Below are 7,280 nucleotides of genomic sequence, written 5' to 3'. Positions count from 1 at the left end.
GTGACAGCACCCAGGATATTTACCCAGGTGACACCTGTACCTGGAAGTTCCTTCTGAAGAGACAGAGGTGGAAAAACAGGAGCGGGGAATCCCTTTCTCAAGCCTCACATACGTTCAGATGCACCTGCCTTGTTGATCCCATGACTCGTGGAACTGGACAAAGGGAAAAGCTCACCCACAAGGGACAGGACGTAGAGAGTGCATAGAGGTGCTTAGAGTAACCGAGGACTCGGTCTCCCTGCTGCCACATCAAGCAGTTCAGTGACTCCTAGACAAACACTCAGTCCTGAGGTTCAGCCAATGCCAGCAGCTGAGCGGGTGCCTCCCAGGGCCAGGGCTGTCAGAGTTAGCAGTTGACACCAGCCCTGGAATTGCAAACCCAATCTGATATTCACAGAGGATTCTTCTCAGAGCTTCTGTGGGTTATGTGGCCCTACTGACGCCTTGATTTTGAACTTCTCAACTCCAAAAGTCTGCAAGAATAGCTTTTTGTTGTTTTAAGCCTCCTAGTTTGTGGTAACCTGTTACAGCAGCCACAGGAAACAAATCCAGTGGGTCAAGAAGAGTTGTCTTGCAGCAACCTGACTCATGGCCAGTTCAGACTGTAACATGGCTTGGTCACCCCATTTGCTGAGCCACAGTTTCCGTCCCAAGGCTGCACACAGCTGCACATGGTGCTCAGGACCAGCTCCCTAGGCCCCGTCTTGCTAACCGATGAGTCTCTTTAAATATACATTTGCAACTGATATTTTGGCTCCTGTTTCCAACTGTATACAAATGGTCCTCAACTTAAAATTTTCAGCTTTGAAATGGTGGGAGATCACACGCACAGACATCCCATTTTGCACCCTCGGGCGGTGTTCACACAAGATGTTCAACAGTTCATTATAATATAAGCTTTGCATTAGACGATTTTGCCCAACTATGAGCTAATATATGTAAGTGTCCTGAGCCCCGTTAAGGGAGGACAGGCTAAGCTGATGTTTAGTATGCTAGGTGGATTAAATGCACCTTGACTTATATTATTTTCAATTTAGGTTGGGTTTATCAGGATGTGGCCCTCTCATAAGACAAGGAGCATCTGTCTTTGCTCTCAGGTGAATTCTTCCTTAGAGCTTTATTTTAGATGCATGGAACCCTAAGGAAACCTTAGGGGTTATGTGGCATCTCTCACCTCTTCATTCATGGCGACCACTAAACTCTGCCACTGAGTTTCTCTGGTTGTCTTCATTATTACTAAGGACTAAATGGGTCCCTAGAAACTTTGTGTGGTCAAGTCCTGATCCACAATGGGATGGCACTTGGAAATGAGGTCTTTGGGAGGTAATTAGGTTTAGATGAGGTCATGAGGGGAGGGCCCCCAGGACAGAGATTGCTCTTCTCTCTCCCTCTTCCCTACGTGAGGACACAGTGAGAAGGCGACAATCTGTAAAGCAGTAAGAGGGCCAGAACCAGACATTGGACATGCTGGTTCCTTGACCTAGAACTTTCCAAGTTCCTCTAGAACTGTAAGAAGTAAATACTTGTTGTTTGGGCCACTCAGTCTGCAATGTTCTGTCGTAGCAGTCTGAAAACTAATGATGACAGTCATCATCAAAGATGTTTGGGTCCTTATTCTGCACAATATGCTGGATTAGACCCTGAAAATAAGCAGGTTTGGCAGGTCTACAACCTGCTTCACCCTCAGAGAAGGTTACAATTGGATTAGAAGCTACTGTCTAGCTTTACTAAGAAATAAACTTTTTTACAACATCATTTGGGGCATCCATGTAAAGACTGCCATTCTGACTTTTTGATGTAAATTTGGGGTCTACGTAGAAATTCTATATCTCTTAGGTGTAAATCTTCTCTTTGATCAAAAATGTTAAAATGTACATATGCATATATACATTGTTTTGTGAATTCCCCTTTCCCTCTAGCAATAAAATCCTTCTTTCTTTTAGAGAACTACTCTTTCCTCACTCGAAACAGAGTTCCACAGGGAGCTCTCAGGCCCCCACAGGCCCACCCTGCCCTCCCCTTGGGAGGGCACATGGTCTCCGACAGAAGGCCCACCCTACTGATGCCCGTGGACTGGCATATCTAACCCTGGTCCCTTCTCCCTGTCTACTACCCGTTCCATTCCACCGTAAGCCCAGGTTTTAGACTCATAAATTGAATTAACAGAGTTTGACACTGATTCTAACAATATTTTTGTTTTAAATTCTAACCAGCTGTTCAGAGAATCCAATTCTAATCAAGTTCTTGCTGAGTACCAGCACTGTCCAATGTCACAGGAAAAAAGATAGCTTCAGGATAAGGTCCCCAGGAATTCCCAGAGAACTGGGGAGGTCAGCTCAAGGACAGAGGGCTCTTGACATGCTCGACAGAGAAAAATTTCAGCATGCGTCAGAAGAGGCACGGAGATTTATTTAGGAAAACAAGAAATACACATTCAAGAGAGAAGGTGGGACATCTCAAGACTGAGAGAAGTGCTCCTGGTGAGGAGTGGGTATGGGAAGGTATGTAGGGATGACATCAATTTGGTGATCTCAAGATCATTTTTGGTGGTCTGGTCATTCTCAAGTCATTCTAACTTGGTTTCTGTTATCTAATCAACAGATAATGCTGGAAAGTCCCCTAGCTTGTGAGTTTCTTAAAATGTCATTAACTTTTTTACTTTATTTATTGGTGAGTTGATTAACATAAGGTAGATTGATAGATTTTCCAGGAATTTGAGAGTGACCGGACTGGGAGAGAGACTGGCCTGGGGGGCGACAGGCCTGGGGTGGGGAGTGACAGACCTGAAAAAGTATGCATAACTTAATATTTAAATCGTATTTCTTTGGCCTTCCTCTATGTCTCCTTGCTACCCAGTTATTATTTCTTCAATACTACTTAACAGCAGTGGCAGGGACAGAAGAGGAGAACACTTAGGGAAGGGAGAACCCAGGCTGCACTGCCCAGAAGCTCCCACTGGATGAGCACAGGGCCCGGGCCAAGCGCTCGTGATCTCATGAGAGACTTGGCAACCTAGTAGTCACTGACAGAGGTGTCCCTCTCCTCCCGCGTTTCTGAGCTCACCCAGACGTTTAATCTCACTTTCTCCTTTACTTTCTTCCCTGTTGGGCTCCTTGTCACACTTCTCCTAAGATAACCCTCAAACTGTGCCCTACACTGCTATATGTTCCCCTTCCTTCTTAATAAGACCACAGGACCCCTTCTCTTGACCTGCCCAACTTCTGGGCTTTTTCTGAGAAACTGAATATACGAACAGACAATGACCAGACTGCGTCTATAAAGGAACTCTATCCCACAATCTGCTGCAACCCTTGCAGGATGCCAAGCTGCATCCTCTGCAGAATCAACCAACACACTCAGGACTTCATCCATAACCACCAGCTTCCCAAATTTTTTGCTGCTGCTTACAATTTTTAGGACCAGAGAAAGGCAAATATGCTCCCCTAACCAGTCACATGGGCTGCCCCTTCTGCACATCTGCAGCATTTCTACACAAAAAGCACCGCTGGAGTCTGACCCTTTTTTTTTTTTTTTTTTTTTTTTTTTTTTTTTTTTTTTTTTTTTAAACCAAGAAACTTTCCCCCTCCTCTGCTAGCCTTGAGTCTTTGCCAAACACAAAAGGTGGAGGCTGACTTCTTCCATAGAGCAGGCTCTGAGTGCCCTTTGCTTGTTCTCACTTGGGTGGTCTTTGTTTCTTTCCACTTCATTTTAGTAAGTGGTCCTTAGGTCTCATGATTGTGGTCCTGCCCACCCCTGCCTTCAGATGACCCTCTCTAATTTCTCTCATCTGTCTCATGTCCCATGTCCCATGTCACAGGAATGACAGTACCCAAGAATCAGCCTTTCCCTGCAATGACTCATCAAGTTCCTCATCATGGCAGGGAGACGCCAATCACTGCCCAACACCCACCAGCCTCATTTTAGCCCCAGTGCTAGGGAAGCAGTTGCCATAGTGATAGATGCAGCAGGCAGGCTCACTGCAGAGCAGCTCCCAGCAGCCAGCCCCCTCGAGGAGGGGTCAGGCCTCCGGCTTGGCCTGTGATGTTCAATGCCCCCATCCCCCACCTCCACCTCTGAGAGCTGAAGCAGGCTGGGAGTGGGAATCATTCATGTCCATCACTCTTAAAGCCTTGGCTTAGCACCCCCCTCCCCCGTTGTTAATGGTTGGCTTCACTGGGTTGTGCAGCTTAGTCTGTGTTGCTAAGCAACGAAATAACAAACAACGTAAATCGAATCTCCTTTGAATCTGCATGAATGCCTCATTTATGTGGACGCCATCTCAGTGCCCTGTGCCAAGGTGGGGGTGGGGCCACCTCAACCTTTTCAAATGGAAAATTAACACACACACACACACAGGCACACACAAAGCCTATGTGTACCTCTTGATACATTGTAACTAATACCCAGATCGAGATATAGAACATTTCCAGGACCCCAACAGTTCCCTGCTGTCCTGCCCAGCCCATGCCCTCTCCGCCTGGCCAAGGGTATCTTTCATCACCATTCTTTTCTCCTGCCTGTTTGGAACTTCATGTAGATAGGAGTCAGTGAGATGCTCCTGAGCTGCGTCTGCAGCAGGAGGAGGGAGGCTGCTGAACCCGGTTCCCCCAGACCCAGTGACACCACTGGCAGGGCCAAACTTCCACATCCACTTGGCCCTGCATCACTTTCCAGGGAAACGCCTCAGTGCAGGCCCACCCGAGCTAACCCAGGTCCCTCACGCCTCCTCCAACGCTGGCCCATTTCTGCTGAATGGACCACCCTGACCTCCATCCTAAGGGCTCCCAGCCTCTTTCTGCCCCACTAGCCAGTGCAGCTGAGACCCTGGGCCCTGAGTCCTGCTTGCATTAGGAGGTATCAGAGCAGAGTAATGACGGCCTGGCAGCTCGCCGCCTGGAACCTCCAGACATTAGAATAGAGTGTCCTCCAGAAATGGTCTCATTCCAGTTCCTTGACCCTCCTCTAGTTTTTTTGTTTTTAATGGTTTACTTTGAAATAATTTATAGGAAAGTTGCAACCCATAGTAAAAATTCCCATATACATTTCACCCACAGTTCCTAAATGTTACTAATTTGCCACATTCTTGTCACCATCCTCTCTGTACATATATAATTTGTATTAATTAATTTTTCTAAACCATCTGAGAATAGATTATAGATATGATGCATCCTTGCCCCTAAATACTTCAGTGTATATTTCTTTTTTTTTTTTTTTTTTAAGGAATTCTCTTACCTAACACACAGCATATTCATCAAAATGGAAGAATTAGCCTTGGCACATTGTTGTTATACAATTCACAAAACTTATGCCAATTTTATCAACCATCAACTAATGTCTACTCTTTAAAAATATTTTGTTTTAGCTGTAGGTGGACACAATATCTTTATTTTATTTTTATGTGGTGCTGAGGATCGAACCCAGGGCCCACGCATGCTAGGCGAGAGCTCTACCACTGAGCCACAACCCCAGCCCTAAGGTCTACTTTTTGAAGTTGCAATTAAAAAAAAAAAATACTTTTATTGTGGTAAAATATATGCAATATAATAAGATTTATTTGTAAATATATATACATATATATATTAGTTGTAGATGAACACAATACCTTTATTTTATTTATTTATTCTCATGTGGTGCTGAGGATCAAACCCAGTGCCTCACATGTGCTAGGTAAGCACGCTACCACTGAGCTACAACCCCAGCCCAAGATTTATAATTTTAGCCATTTTTAAATGTACAATTTATGGCATTAATTACATCTGCAATGCTATGCAACCTTTTCATCTCCTGCACTTTCAACTCATCCCAAACCAAAACTCTGTACCCATTAAGCAATCAACTGATGCTCATAACACCCACCTTTCTAGATTCTGTCCCTCTGAAAGTGACTATTCTTGATACCTCACATAAGTAGAATCACCCAATACTTGTCCTTTTGTGACTGAATTATTTCACTTTGCATAATATCCTTGTTTTAGTCAGCTTCTTTTGCCACTGTGATCAAAAGAAGGAAAAATTTAAAAGGAGGAAAAATTTATATGTGACTCACTGTTTCAGAGGGCTCAGGCCATAGATGGTCAAAACATTGTTCTGGGCCCAAGATGAGGCAGAGCCTCATGGTTAAAGGGCATGGCAGAGAAAGCAGCTCGGGACATGGCACCAAGAAGCAGAGAGAGCTCTGCTTACAGAGATAAAACACATACCTGCATAGACACCCTCTGTGATCTGCCTCCTCCAGCCACACCCTACATGCCTACAGTTACCACTCAGTTAATCCAGTCAAGTGGATTAATGCACTATGTACATTAAGGCTCTCAGAATCAATAATTTCACCTCCAAATGTTCCTGCATTGTCTAACACATGAGCTTTTGGCAGACACCTCAATGGTTTATGTCTAAACCATAATAGTCCTCAATATTCATTCATGTCTTAGTGCAAGTAACATCATTTATAATGGAAGAAAAACACATTGTTGTTATTTTTGTCCTGCTCCAGCATCCAGAATCCAGGTTGCATTTAGTGGTCAAGTCTCTTTATTCCCCATTAAGAAGGAAGAGTGTCTTAGTTCTTATTGTTGATTACATTAACAATTGACATTTTTTATATAATTACATAACAAATGACATTTAAAAAATTATTTTATTTTATTTGTTCTAATTGTACATGAAAATAGAATGCATTATACATTTTGTTAGATCATATGTAAGTGGAGTATAATCTCTCATTTTTTCTGATTATACATGTTGCAGCATCACATGGGTCATGCAGTCACACATGTACATGAGGTAAGAATGTCTGTTTCACTCTACTATCCTTCCTACCCCATACCCCTTCCCTCCCTTCATTCCCCTCTACCTAATCTAAAGTAACTATTCTTCCCCAGCCAACCCCCAAGATTGACATTTTTATAAGGTGACAATATAAATTGACATTTTATAACAGTCCTCAATTTTATTGTTTGGTATTTGTTTCTTTTTGATAATCAAGGTCACATTTGTGTGTGTGTGTGTGTGTGTGTGTGTGTGTTAAATATGTTTTCTATTTTATTTTATTACTTTTGGTATGGGGATTGAACCCAAGGACCCTCAATCACTGAGCCACACACCCACTTTTTATTTTTTTATTTTTTATTTTTATTTATTTTTTATTTTTTTGGGTGCTGGGGATTGAACCCAGGGCCTTGGTGCTTGCTAGGCAGGCACTCTACCAACTGAGCTATCTCCCCAGCCCCCCACTTTTTATTTTTCAGGATGGGATCTCTTTAAGTTGCTTAGGGCCTCCC

Source organism: Sciurus carolinensis, chromosome 6 (genome assembly GCF_902686445.1).
Source record: "Sciurus carolinensis chromosome 6, mSciCar1.2, whole genome shotgun sequence".
NCBI lineage: Eukaryota > Metazoa > Chordata > Mammalia > Rodentia > Sciuridae > Sciurus > Sciurus carolinensis.
The sequence above is the reverse complement of the archived record's forward strand: the minus strand, read 5'-3'. Positions refer to the sequence as shown.